Source organism: Catharus ustulatus, chromosome 3 (assembly GCF_009819885.2).
Source record: "Catharus ustulatus isolate bCatUst1 chromosome 3, bCatUst1.pri.v2, whole genome shotgun sequence".
Classification (NCBI taxonomy): Eukaryota; Metazoa; Chordata; class Aves; order Passeriformes; family Turdidae; genus Catharus; species Catharus ustulatus.
The window spans coordinates 10,330,995-10,345,459 of record NC_046223.1 but is presented as its reverse complement, the minus strand read 5'-3'; positions in this window follow the sequence as shown (position 1 = coordinate 10,345,459).

Genomic DNA, 14,465 nt, shown 5'->3' with positions numbered 1-14,465 from the left:
TTAGATCCTGTGTGGTTATGTTTTCTGAGAAGAAAGGGCATTTGGATAAGTTAAGTAGCTGGGGGACACAGAAAGGACTGGTCTTGAAGGAAGTTTTCAGCTGAAGATGGATGAGCTCTCCTGCTTCATGGATCTGTTCCCCTGCTACCTGATTTCTTTGACGTGCTGGCAGTTGCTTTAGCTGGACTCTCGCTGCGAGATAGTCAGCACTGCATTCACAGCCCTGCAGGAAAAATAAACCCATTCAGACCAAGCAAAACACTCGGAAAAACATGCAGATTTCTTTTTTTTCTTTAATTTTTTTTGTGAGTTCTGAGTTGTGCTTCCTCTTAAAGCTTTGCATACAAAGACCTTCTTGTGAAGGTTGTCGGCCTTTGCAGTAGATTTGGCAATTTTCTTCTGATGCCACTATTGCAGAGGAGGAGAGAAGAAAGGACTGATGACAGGACCCAATTAATTAAAATTAGATACTATTTTAATCTTGGTCACTGTCTTGAAACCATGGCAATAGCAAAATGCCTTGGCCTTCTTTATTTTCTTCTCCACCTGATTACAACTAGAGAGGTCAGGATCTTCCCTGTGCTGCACCACCATCCAAAGCATTGAAATGGGAGTCTCAAGAGATCTGTGTAGACTTTCTGGGTTGTGCAGGCAGATTGATACCATCTGGAAGTCTGGTTGGGCAGAGGATTTGAAATCTGGACCCTGATACTGGCTTTTTAGTGTTCCATTTTTCTAAAGTAGTTTTTCAGTAGGAGTAAATGACTCTAATTGTATTGAAGGAGCTTGACTAATTCACACCAGCTGAGGAACTGGCCCCTGAGGTCTGGGCTGGCTTGTTCTTTCTGAGTAATTCTAAAAAACCCACCAACTTCTTGGATAATAGTGTAGAAATGGAAGTCCTTGGCTGCTTTGCATTCAGTTTGAAGTGGAGCAGCACCTTTTGGGAAGAATGTGTATGTCCCGGGTGGCTCTGGCCAAGAAGATGTTTCCACTTAGAGAAATGGGCACAATTTGCCCTAGTCCACTTCCATCCAGGAAAGGGATGATGAGGTGGTGGGTTGAGGCTCTAGCAGCACATACCTGATGATCCTTGCTGAGATGGGCCAAGTGTGTAGCTACAGAATGAACAGGAAGCAAAACAATGTGGTAGCTTTGAGACTCCAGGCTGTGAACTGGGATGGCAGGGTGCTCTTCACTGATTTGTACAGAATCTGCTTGCTGGTTATAGAGCCCCCAAGTTGGGGGTGCTGGGGCTGGGGAGTACCCTGCCTCTCTGATGTCCCAGCATGGTATTGGTTCAGCATGCATACTTCATTCCTTCTTAGAAATGTCTTGGAAATGAACTTTTCTGTTCCAGGGTGAAGTCCTGGGCTTCTGAGCCTTAAGATTTCCAGCTGAACAGATTGTAGAAATCTTTGCATAATTTTTGTGTACCTGAATACTCTGCACACTGGAGTTTAACACAATTAGAGGAAAGAATGCTGTGGTTCGATGTTAATACTGAACCGCATATTTACTTTTGTCCTTTTTTCTTTATTCTGCTTTAGCTGTAGAATCCCTTAAAAGAAAAAAAAAATGCTGCTTGTCACTTTCTCAGATGATATTAAATGATCTATCTGTTGAAAGAAGGAGCTGATTCTAGGTAGCAGCACTGAAGCTTTATTGTTAAAGTCAAATCCTGTTTGTTATTTAGACCAAAGGAGTAAAAATATAAATATGCACAAATAGGAAAGCAAGAGAAGAGGGAAAATAAAAATTACAAAAGACAAGAAAACTCAGTTTCTGATGCTTACAGGTCACTTACTGCAAAATCAGTGGGTGATATTTTGCTTGTTGTGGGCTTTAAAGGAATCAGACCAAATGCTTAGCACACATCCATCGTACCACTTTCTGCCTGGGCTGTTGTCTTAGTTTGCCTCCCAACAAGGACTTGCAAGAGATGATTTTTCCACGGCTGAACAAGCTTGACCTTTATTAGGCAGGAGGTTAAGAGGAGAGAAAATGGAAGATAGAAGCAACAGACATAGAGTGACTATTAATAGGAATTGAGGTTTACATCTTAGCTGCTGCTGAGGGATTCAACAGCATCTGATAATCCGTATATCCTTATCTGGAGCAGAGTTGCACTGGCGGGCATGCTTCTTGTATTCTTCCCCTCAGGTGGCTGGGTTGACATGTCTTTTAATATCTACAGGCAATGATATACGGCTGAGTACCAGCAGCAGAAATGGCAGGATGCTCTGCAAAATTGCTTGCCATCCACAGAAACTTTTGAGTTGTAAAGCACCTCTTGGTAGAGCAATCTCCAAAAAGCTTGGAAATGCTCTAACAGAGCTGGTCATAAAGCAAATCTCTGTTCATCCTAACTGTGGGCTATTTTGTGATTGTCTTTGAGCTATCTTGGCCTCAGAGACAGTACAATTCTCTGGTGGTGATGGTGCTTCTCATCACTGCCATTTGTATTTGCATCTGGTCGTTGCTCATATACAGGCAACTCCCTCCTTGTGACCACCACTTTGATGCGGCTAAGATGGTCCTCTGACCTCACTGAACATTTCTCAACAATCATGTAGTTTCCTCCATGAAGCTCATCAAGTTGTCATTACTTACTTCAGTTTATTTTTGCAAATCATTTTTACATAGGATGTGTATGTGCTGAGGTGTCTGTCTGCTGCCTTTCACCTGCTTAGGACATGGAAAGACATTATTTTGAACTTCAGAATAGTTCTTCCTCTACATATATATTTTAAAAAGCTTTCAAATGTCTTTTGGGCTTAGGAATGATTTGTTCTGTCAATTCAGAATGTTACCTAATACTAATAAATGTTAATAAAGAACTTGTAGCTGGCATCATATACCAAAGCACTGTGCATTCATTAAAAATCACCTATGCAAGTGCAAGGCCAGCCAAAATAATCTCCTAATCAGTTATAAAATGTCCACAGTACTTGTCAGGAGTTCAGTGTGGGGCAATAGCACTGTGAGTTGTGGTTTCTGGTTGAGGCACTAAATCTGTTGCACATGGAGACAAGCCAGAGTTAGAAAGTCCTCATTGGGACACAATCTTTCCTATGTTTAGGGTAAAGGAGTGGGGATTTGAATTTGAAAGAACAGTAAGTCCTCAGATAGTTGGTATTTTTGGTTTATTGCTGTTATAAAGGGAAGAGCATATGTCAAAGGTCTACAGTTTTGTGGGGACAGTTTTGTGAGTGTTTTCCAAAATACCTGTCTCTTTCAGTATGCCAGAAATCTCCCTGCATGTCACTTCTTATGTGAGTTCAATGGCATGTGTGATTTGGCATTCATAAGGCTGCAGAAGGGATATTCGGGGTGTTACGTGTTTTTGCGAAGGCAGTCTTCCCACAGTGGCTGTGCCTTCCCATGTGAGGTTAATCCTGACCTTGCCTGTTGAAATTGCTTCATGACTCTTGGCTGGTAGTAAAAAGCTTTCACAGTGAGCAACAAGCCACTCTATCTTCCACTCTCCACCTAAGCTAATATTAAAACTTCATTTGTTATGTCTGGTGATTTAGGACTTTAAAGACCCCTTTGGCCAACCATCACTCGTGAGTAAATATGTCATTTTTCTGTGCACTTAAATAGAAGAGGAGTTGAAGTATCTCCAAAGAATATACTTTCGACTGGGGCTGGAAAGCTTACATGGTCACTTTTCAGGCAGTTTTTAATATGAGATTTAATTCAGGAAATACCAGAATGTGGCTCCGGAGGTGCATTCTGCAATCAAAGTGGAACATACACTTCTTTTCTAAATGCCCAATTGCTGTGATGACTTATTAACTGAGTAATATCTTTCCATCTCAGACTGATAGATGTTTATGTCCAGTGTAACTATGTTCATTCCTTTCCTGATGGAGATCAGAAGTCCATGTGGCATGGTGGGACAGCAAATGGCTTATTGCAGAGAGTGTGCTAGGAAGCAGGGGGCAGTGCCTGGTGCCTTAGTGCCTCCAGAGCCAGTGCTCTTTAGGGTCAGCAGCAGCCTTGATCTTTGGAACATGGTGCTCCATGCTGTGGTTCAGACCCAGAAGGTCATCTACGTCTTGCAGCTTCTTGCTACTTTTTTTTTTTTTTCCCTGTTTGTGAGTTCATGGGAGCCGTGGGCTGGTAGTGTCTGTTTAGCTGCCTTCACCATTCAGCCTAGGGCCTCTTTGCAAAGACACCATAAGATGTGTGTTGGGAGTCCTGTTTTGGTGATGTGTCAGGTTGAACATGCCATGTGTCAAGAATGATTGCACACATGCAGTACCAACTTTTGCACTGGCTAAGGCCAACAGCATAGCTCTGCTATGCCTTGGAGATGCAGGAATTTGACTCATATTCCCAGTGTGTGGTCCTGAAACTACGCATTTGAGCAAATGATGTTGGTTTGGCATTTTTAAGTTGTATGCATGCCTACCCATCAGTTGAGGCAGTCTGAATGCTCAAGTTGTAGCTACTTTGGCCTTGCCAGTCTATAAATATTCATTGTGCTTCTTTCCTTGCACTAATGAGAAAAAAACCCCAAAGAAGTATTTAAAAAATTATTGTCTTCAGGAGGGCAGTGCAATACTTAAACATAGGCATTCCCACAAACTAAGATGGGTTGAAGAAGGCTTAGCCTTTGGTTTATGAGGGAAAGGTCAAACGTGACATGTTCCCAGATGAAGGATTGTCAGGATTGCTTTTCCAAACCATGTTGCCAAAATTCTAGTTCTTTGTGCATCATCATGGTATTTATTTAGGTTGTTGTTTAAAAGTGCCAGAATGAAACGTGCTGCCTCTGTTGTTTTGCATGTTGACTGTAATAAAATATGTGGTTGGTATGACTGGTGCTGGCTTTTATGCAACTACTTATATTTTGTTTTCATTTTGCTGAGTTTATACACTTTTCTCAACAAAAGAGGCTTGCAATATTTGTTTAGATGTCCATCAGTGCCTTGTGGAAAGGATACCTTGATCCTGGCTCTGTTTTTGATGGTGCATGGTTGGAATCACTTCTCCAAAGTCAACAGCTTAGTTTGCAGGTACTGTGAATCCTTAAGATCCCCATGCTAGAGCACACATGCAAGAAGTTGGGAGTAGTTGTGTTGAGAAAACTCTTCTTTAAATGCAGACAGAAATACTTACAGTAATTTCACGAATACAAACCACAGTAATTAGACAAAAATTTTGGTGGAAACCCGGAAGTGCGGCTAATATTTGGGTGCGGCTAATCTATGAACAAAAATGTGATATCTGCCCTTACCTAGTATCATACCAGTCCAGTCCTGAGCCGAAACAGTTTGAAATCCATGGTTTCCCGTTGTTCCGACGATGAACCAATCAGAGAACAGCTTATTGCCTGCCTGTGGATGGCGGCGTTACTGAGGGGCGGGGGTTGTTATCGGGGTGAGTTACCTCGGCGAGTTACCTTGGCAGTTCGATAAAAGTGTGTGATATTTCTCTGTACTTTTTAAAGTGTTTTCAGTCTTGTGCGGCTACGGGGCTGGCTGGGCTCACAGGGAGAGGGCTGGGGGAGCTGCTCAGCCCGCAGGGAGAGGGGTAGAACGGCCACTCGGCTTGCAGGGAGAGGGCTACAATGGCCGCTCGCCCCGCGGGGCCGCGAGGGCTACAGTGGCCGCTTGGCCATGGGGCTGTGAGGGCCAGAGTGGCCGCTCGGCCCGCGGGGCTGCGAGGGCTAAAACAGCCGCTCGCCCCGTGGGGCCGCGAGGGCTACAACGGCCGCTCGCCCCGCGGGCTGCGAGGGCTAAAACGGCCGCTCGCCCCACGGGGCTGCGAGGGCTACAACGACCGCTCGCCCCGCGGGGCTGCGAGGGCTACAACGGCCGCTCCCCCTGCGGGGCTGCGAGGGCCAGAGCGGCCACTCCTGTGCCAGCATGGAGATGTGGCTCCGCTCGGAGCTCAGCTGCCTGCCCGCGTGGCTGAGCGGCTGTTTAAAGGCAACGCGGATCCATTGGGAATGCTCACAAAATGACCACACTATTGTTCCTGTCTTTTTCGGCTTGTAAATAAAGGGTGTGTCTTTTTTCACTTGGAAACAATGTTTCCGAGGTCGGCAGTAAGCCAGTAAGCCCCGGCGATCCCGCGATTGTGTTACTAAATGACGACTTTGTGAAAGTTCGCAGCGAACTAAAGTGCGGCTAATATTCCGGGTGCGGCTTATTTATTGACAAAGACATCAATGTTGCCAACACACCGGATATGTGGCTTATACTCCGTGCGGCTTGTATTCGTGAATTTACTGTACTTATTCAGCAGCTTCTGCAATGTACTGTGGAAGTAGTAGTCCCTAATATGACTGAACAAATGAAGCTGAATTTAGAATATGCATCAATGTTGCTTGGACTTCCTCAAGTTGCTAGACAGAGAGTATTCACCATCCTCATAATGCTGATTCCACATTTCTTTCCTTACTCCTAAACTGGGCTTGGCAGACCAGAGCCAAATCATCACCACTCTCTTTAGGAAAGCTGCCCAAGTTTCTGCAGAAAAAGTAAGAATGACCCGAATGGTTCCACTACCAGACCAACGCATGAAAAATCCAGCAGTGTGAAAGGAGCGGAGTGGAGTGGAGTGGAGTGGAGTGGAGTGGAGTGGAGTGGAGTGGAGTGGAGTGGAGTGGAGTGGAGTGGAGTGGAAGAGGTTTTTCCTGTAGCTTGTCACATGCTTGGTTATGACGTTCTTGTGGTGAGGTAGTGCTTCCACTTCACTGTTGATGCACATGTTTTTTTGGCTAATCCTGCAATGTCAGCTCATGAATTGATGTTCACTGTGGTGTGATTTCCTATGCTCTGGTAACACTTCAGCCAGGTATCTGAGTACTACAGGACTTCTCAATTAAATTGAAATTATTTTTCAAGGCCATCCAGAATAAATACTCTGGACAACAGAACATGGTTGGTAATATGGAACATGTGATTTATTTTTTTAAAGGAAGAGATACAGGAAAATGTTTCCACACTGACAAAAACAGAACAAATGTAGGTCAGTGTCTGAAGGAGATGAAAGAAGCCAAGTGTAATGAGAACCTATTGTTTCATGCTGACATATGCAGGAAGCTTGTGGAGAAAGAACATCAAACTAAAATGTGAGGAAAAAAGAATAGAAGGCATGAAAATCATCATACTCAAGAAAACAAAGAGATCAGAAAGTTAAGGGGCATGCTAAGAAATCTGCACTGGGAGGCTAAATAAATGAGTTTCATATTTCCCCTTCTTCCTTCTCTTCAGTTCCGGGTTTCTCTCTCCCATTCGTCTACTAGGTAGCAGTTCTTCTTCCTTCCAGGAATACTTTGATTTTTTTCCTTCTTCTCCTGCAGATGCCAGGGCCTAGAGAGATCCAGATGGCAAGCAGACCCGCAAAAAAGGGCCTCTTTACTATTTCACTTCTCATCTTCCTCTCAAGTTAAAAACACATGAAAGTTCTATTGAAAAGAACAGACAAGCCTTATTTACTTTTTAATAAGTAAACTTAGTTTATGTATTTAACAGAAGTTAGCACACTGTTCAAACAGCTGGGATAAATATGAAGAAGCAATTTAGACTCTAATTCTTTACTTTGTTCACCAGTCTTACACTGATTTTCTTGGACGTCAGAGGCATTTTTCTGACTTGGGCAATGGGCATAAAGAATTGGTCCTTCATGCTAATTATTTCTGCCACCCACTGTCACCTGGAAACATCTTTCACAGCTCTGGCCAGCCAGTGCCTTCCTTAAAATTTCAGTGGATCTAGGAGGCTTAAATCTGTTTTCAACTCTGTGTAGAGAAAAAGTGATTCCTTACCCAAACGTGCTGAACTGGAATGAAACTGCAGCGAGAGTACATAGTTGTGTCTTGTGTTTTCACAGATGAGGTACTGGTGTATTTTTTTTTTTAACCAACTATTTCCTTTTCATATAGTCTTTCCCACCTCTTGTAATAGAAAGATATATTTGTGGGAAACTGTCTGTCTGAATCCTATGATATCCCATAGACTTGAGTCTTGTCATCCAGGGGCTTACCCAAGGGGGTCTGCCCTGGTCACTGTTCAGGTGTTCCCAGGATTATCGCTACCCATACCTTCACTTAAACAGGATGGATACCAAATTTCCACTCTGTTAATATAATGAAGGACTCCTATGGCAGTCTGATGGATGGTCTGGGTCTGTTCCTTGTGAGGGGAGAATTCACGGCGCCACGAAATATGTTGTCTGATGAAAGGTGTTACAGGGCCATTGCTATTCATTAAAAGTTCAATAGTTTCTGACAGTAAAATTGTGAGTCTTAGCAAAAAAGAAGAAAATCTCATATCTGTCCTCATTATAATATATAGACATGAAGCCCAGATTTTTGTGTTGTTTTAGGACACAGGGTGATGATGACGTTGCACTTAGTGATACATTTGAATTTGTGATTTATGCTACCCCATATTGACTTTAATTTAGCTCATGTTATGAGTAGAGTAATTCAGTCCTTAATGAAGTGCACTTCATATGACATATTGAACATGGGATCTTACAATCAGTGGTTGAAAACGAGACTAGGTTACATTTTCTTTTGTCATTGATTATGGGCTGGCAGTTCATAAACTTAAAGTGAGGCATGGAAACCGATCACTCTCTCTTAAGTGGTGCTGAAGAGGAGAAACCTGTGTTAAAACAAACTTTCCTCTTTCTTTTAAAGGAGAAGGAGGGAAAAAACTTCCACATGAGCTGTGTTATGCATCTGAGAAAACTGATGTTTGTGTGTGTATATACACACTCTTATTTAGCTCTCTGTTATGTGATATATAGAAAGAAGTGCTGTTAACAAAAAGATTCATGCCCTGACCAAAGCAAAATTTTGGATTTTGTGGTAGGTGAGTGAGAGAAATTGATCTACATGCTCCTGGGCAGATAGATCCTGCTCTGAAGTAGTATAGTTACGCTTACATCAGCTCTTACAGGGGGTCAGGGCAAGGCTGTCGGGTAAGCGATAGGCAGCACAGCCTGGTTGGTTTTGGTAGCGCTTAGGGGGGGTGTGGGGGGCCTTTCTATGCATGCATTTAAAAGGAATCAACAGAACAGCTCTGAACTTTAAATATTAAAATCTTTTTAATATTAATATTAAGAGATTTGTCCTTATTTCCCTATGGAGAAGAAAGAAAAAGTTTTGAATGCTTCCAAGAGACAGCATTTAGAAATGAGATAACTTGTGCTGCAGCAGGCCAAGTGAGGCTAAGCTTTGTTTTTTCTCAGTGCAAAAAGTTGACTTGAAGTAGCATGGCAAGTGTATTGTTTTTGTGTGCAAGCCTGTTTCAGATATCTATATTGTCCACTCCTTTCCTTCTTCATTTTACAAAGCTGTAAAAGGATGCTTTTAGTATTTGAGTGTGAGAGTAGGGGAAAGAATGGAGGTAAGCAAAGAATGTCAGCTCCTGGGCTGCTTGAAAATGATATATTTTCCCTTTAAAAAAAGAGGGGTGGGGGGTGGAAAGGACAGATGTTATGTCCCAGAGTGTGTTCTGGGAAAAGGAGGACAAATGAAAGAACAGGAATAAAAAAGTTGTAACAGGGGAGAACTTGTCAGTCTTTGCTACAAGGGAGGAGTGTGGGAAAGATGCTAGCTTGGGTTAAAATAGCACTGCAACTGAACAGCCTGAGTTTTAACTCTGCCTAACATGAAATTATCCCAAACTTCCCCATCAGCTTGGATTTGAGGTGCCAGTACCCTGACCCATAAACTGCAAGTCCAAGATTGCCTGGTGCCCTGGGGCAGCAAAGTCAGGTGTAGGGGCAGGGTTGCTGGGGATAAGAAATAAAGGTACTTTCATTTAAAAATCGACAATACTAATTTTTGGGCTTGGCCCAAGGAGTTCTTGATTTTATACTTTTTTTGTGTGGTTTTTTTTGGTTTTTTTTGGTTTTTTTTGGTTTTTTGGTTTTTTTTTTTTTTTTTTTTTTTTGGTGGGAGGGTGTTATACGGTGTTATTCTGAGCAGCCTCAGTGCCCCTTGTCTAGGAAAGGAATAGGATTGACACTAGGGAAAACAGGCAAAAATTATCACCTTGAAAATGTTAATGGATAAATGAATATTCTTAAAAAAGAAACTCCCAAATTAGAAAAATACAGTGAAGGATTATCAGCTTTCAGGCTTATATAAATTCTTGTTGAATATTCGTTTGATCTTAAGCCTTCAGGTTTATTTAATGCAGTATATTTTGTATTTTGATGCTTTTGTAACTCTGCCCTGAAAAAAATAGCAGGGGACAGGGATGCAGGGTCCAACCCAAGATTATAATATTTTATTTTTAATACTGGGCATGACATGGTTTTAGTTTTCCAGGAAGAAAATGCACTATCATACATCAGTATTAAAGTGCAAAATGGTCTGATAGGTAATACTTGAAGTATTTGTGCATTACTAACTGAATAGCTGATTGATCAAGGGAGGGATGTTTGACTTTTTTGTGGAGGGCACAATAATTAAGTAGAAACCAAATTCTTCTTGGAAAAAAATTAAAACAATCCCAGGAATAGACCTCAAAATCCTAGGTTCCAGCTCAGCCCAACACTATACAATTTCATATTTGATTTATTATGTTTTAGCCTGGGAGCTTCAAAAGTGTCTAAAAGTTTGATAGGCAAACCCCAGTGAGATTCTTCTGGCTCCTTTGAAAATGGCAGGAATTTTCTATTTACAGCATCACTAGTGATCAATGGAATTTTTGGGACAGTTCAAGAAATATTAAACAGGCTGAGTTTGCTCTTTATGGTGTTTATTCAGCAGCTCATTTTTCATCGAAGCACAGTATTAAAATTTCACTTGTTTGTTATAGGGCTGTCAAAATGAAATCTATTTCCAAAAATACACATTTCCATCTTCTCGTATCCTTTCTTCTTGCTGTAGCTAAGGTTATGTCAACACTCCCTATGTAAACCTCCTCATTTCAAGGATTAGTAATGCTGGCATCATCAGCCCAGACTCAAGAATAGCAAAACCATGAAATAACCTCTCTAGGATCATGTTTTGAAGAAATTGTTTTCAGTGGCCTTGCCTTTTGTGTTAAGCATCCTTCTGTATATGAGTAGGGGCATTCAGCTTCTGTTCTAAAGGTATAGTTAAAAGAAAGAAATTGTGTAGACTCCCATACTTTCATGACACCATTAAAATATTTGTGTCTCATGTTCAAACTGGATGCCCGCTAAGATTTAAAAATCAGTTCCTGTTCAAGCTCATAATTTTTTCCATGATGTTGTTTGCCATGCATAACCATAGTAATATCACAAGACTCTTGGATGGTGTACTCTTCCCACTTGTTGCCATCTATTGGATCCTCCTATAATATATACGTTTAAAACAATTATACAGCTGTATATTTGCTTAATCTGCAAATGTTCTGGCATGTCCCATGGAAAAATAAGAGCTACATCCTGCATGAGTCTTCGGAATTTCAGTGAGGTGCTGTGGAGTTCATCATTCATTCCTCCTTCCCTATCTGCCTGGTTTCCCATCATCGAATGGCCTAAGCTGTGGAACAAAGTGGGTTGCCATTTGCATTGCCCTCTTTTTTGTACCAGCTAAGTGGCTCAGGGAGAAGGTGTTAAGGTATGGCAGAGCTGCTGCAAGGTTGATTTTCATAATGAACTGCTTGTACATTTGTATGTTTTTTGCGTTCTGGAGAGCTCAAGGCTGGTCTGTCCAGCATTCCCTGGGGTTATCGCCTGTTGCAGGTGGCAAAGTTAGTTCATAACACAGTTTGATTTGGTTTACAAGCAAAATTGCATCTCAATTTTCCCACTCAATGATAAAGCACTGTCCCTCCCTGGCTGCCAGAGGTAACTTGTCCTTGGCTGAAGGAAGTCTTCTACAGTCAGAGATCCTGGTGCGTTTGTGTTCTTCATGCAGTCAATTACCCAGCTGGATTTTGTACAAAAATGGATTTAAAGAGGTTGACATAGTGATAATTAGATCAGTGATTTCTAATGCTTCTGTTGCCCTAATTGTCAAAAGGCTAAAAGGCTGGGATCATACCTTTACAGCAGCAAGAGCTGAGGTAAGAAACACCCAGTTCTTGTTTTTGTCCTTGCCTTGACAAGACTTCAGAGCCAGTACAGTAAATTTCTATGGACCTCATTGCCAGGTCCAATTATGGCACTGGTGGTTGGGCCACCAGGTCTTTCCTCATTAGCCTCCAGCTGAAGGTGATGGTGAGAGCACAAGATAAGGGAATAGACTGATTCAAGATTTTTCAGAAGACGTTTTTAAAGGAAGAAGCAGCTGGTGATAGAGAGTGGGCACTGGTGATGTGAGCAAGGCTTGAACAGAAGAGTAGTGAAGAAAAGAATGAAACTTTAGGCCAGAGGATGGCTGAGCCTACCAGACAGACTTGGTCTTGGAAACCCCTGACCAAAAGCCTTGGGTGATGATGGAAACTGCAGGTGCCAGACTTTCCTGGGTATGCAGAAGCAGGAACAGCTATTTTGAGACAAGATGGGAATGTGTAGTCATGTAACTAAAGGATAGTGTTGGAGGAAAATAACATCTTATTAAATATCTGGAGGCTTGGGAGATTTGCTACCAAGGACCCAGGCAGGGTCAGACTTCATGATTGTGTGGACTTGCCTCTGTAGTCACTGGACTGAACCAGTCAGCTTGTACAAATGTGCTTCTGAATGCCAGTTTGAAAACTAGTCTGGCTTTCAAACATTCCTGTTTGCTCTCCTTTCTTTCATTATTATTATTTTAAGTCCAAGATGTCATTTCTAGATGTTCTTGACTGATGCATATCCAGTGTTTTGAACGCTGTGCCTAGAGTCTCTGTGATTTTTGCATGACAACAGGATTACATTTATACAATTAATTAACATTTACTTGACCACTTTTATCCAATTTCTTTCTCTAGTACATAAAAGAGAACCTGACATAAATTTTCTCTTTCAAAACAATTGACTTAGCAACTGCTGACCTTCTGTTCTGTCATTCTGAGGATTGATTGGATATTGTTGAATTGTTTCATTCTGCAGTAATTAAACATAAAATTAATTATGCTAGTAACCTATTATTTCTTTGAACCAAGGACAAAGTAATTTTTTTTTTGCTTGGTTACTCTCTGAGTTTTAACATCAGACAGCAAAACCTTGCTGTTACAAACAAACTAAACAGTATAAAGGGAGCAATTTAATAACCAAAATAAAATATAAAGACTTCTAATTTCCGTATGGCTGGCCTATTGCATTAGGTTAATATAATTTGATCTATAAATCTTTTAAACCTTATGATTTTGTAATTTAAACATTTCCTGGATGGCTAATCATGCAGGGAAAGAATAATAAAAATAACCCCCCCTTCAACCTAAAACAAAGCATGAGCCAAACATATACCTCAAAAGTAGATTAAAAGATTAGATAGGAGGAACGTTTGTTGAACACTTGGTGAGCCCAAGTCTGAATACTTCTGGTGCTTGCTGCTTACACAAGTCTGACTGCATTCAGCCTGGTGCTGATGCAGAATTTCCTTTGTTATGATGAAAGTGTTTTTAGACGTTTACATTGCTGGTATTTGGTGTAGAAAGGAACATCAGAATGACAAGTTGATATTAGCAAAATGTATGTGCTCATAGACACCAAAATAGTATTTTGTGGTTTTCATTAGCATGGCCCATATTAATTTAATTAACATGATTTAAAGTTATACCATACCATGAGGCAGATACTGAACCCAGGCTTATTACTCCCCCATGGGCTGTAAAATACTGAGGCTGACAAAAGGGGTGCATGTTTGTACATGTGTGTTTGTAATTGCAAGTTCACCTGTGTACTTTGCCCCAGAGCTGGTGGGGATGGTGTGGTGATAACAATGCACGAGGTAGAACGTGAGAAAATAAAAATTAATGCAAGAAGGTAAAAACCATCCAGCTCCAGTGGCAAGTGAGCTTTTCCCGGGGCCATGTGCTGAGGCCCCTGTGAGGGGTGGTTGTCCCCTTTCAGGGTTACCAGCAGCTTCCCAAAGCTGCCTCCATCACCAGCACAACCTGGGATGTTTTAGTCTCCCTGTTGGAGCACTACGAACAAAGCTTTGATGTTTGTGATTACCAGAACGAATCCTGGAGGCAGCCTCAAAGGTTGGCTCTTCATATCCCTGATTCCAGTTGCCAGCTACAGGGCCATCAGCCAGGATCTGCTACCATGCAGGAAGAAGGACATAAAGGAAAATGCTCCTATGAGTTTGTCTCCCTGCTCTTTCGGGCAGCTGCCGGCTTTACTTGTATCCAGAATCAGCTCTGATGGAGTCCTGTAACATCTCCAGGTTACTCTCTGCATGTCTCTTTCTTTGTTCCTCTCCTATTTCCTCCCAGAATGATTTTTGCTGGCAACCAGCTTTTCATGATGCTCAAATCTCTCTGAACTAGAGCTAAACTCCTGTGCTGTGACAAGACATACGTCAAAGATGTGGGAATCTTGAACATAAATGACTTTTTAATTGTATGACTCCACACAGCCCA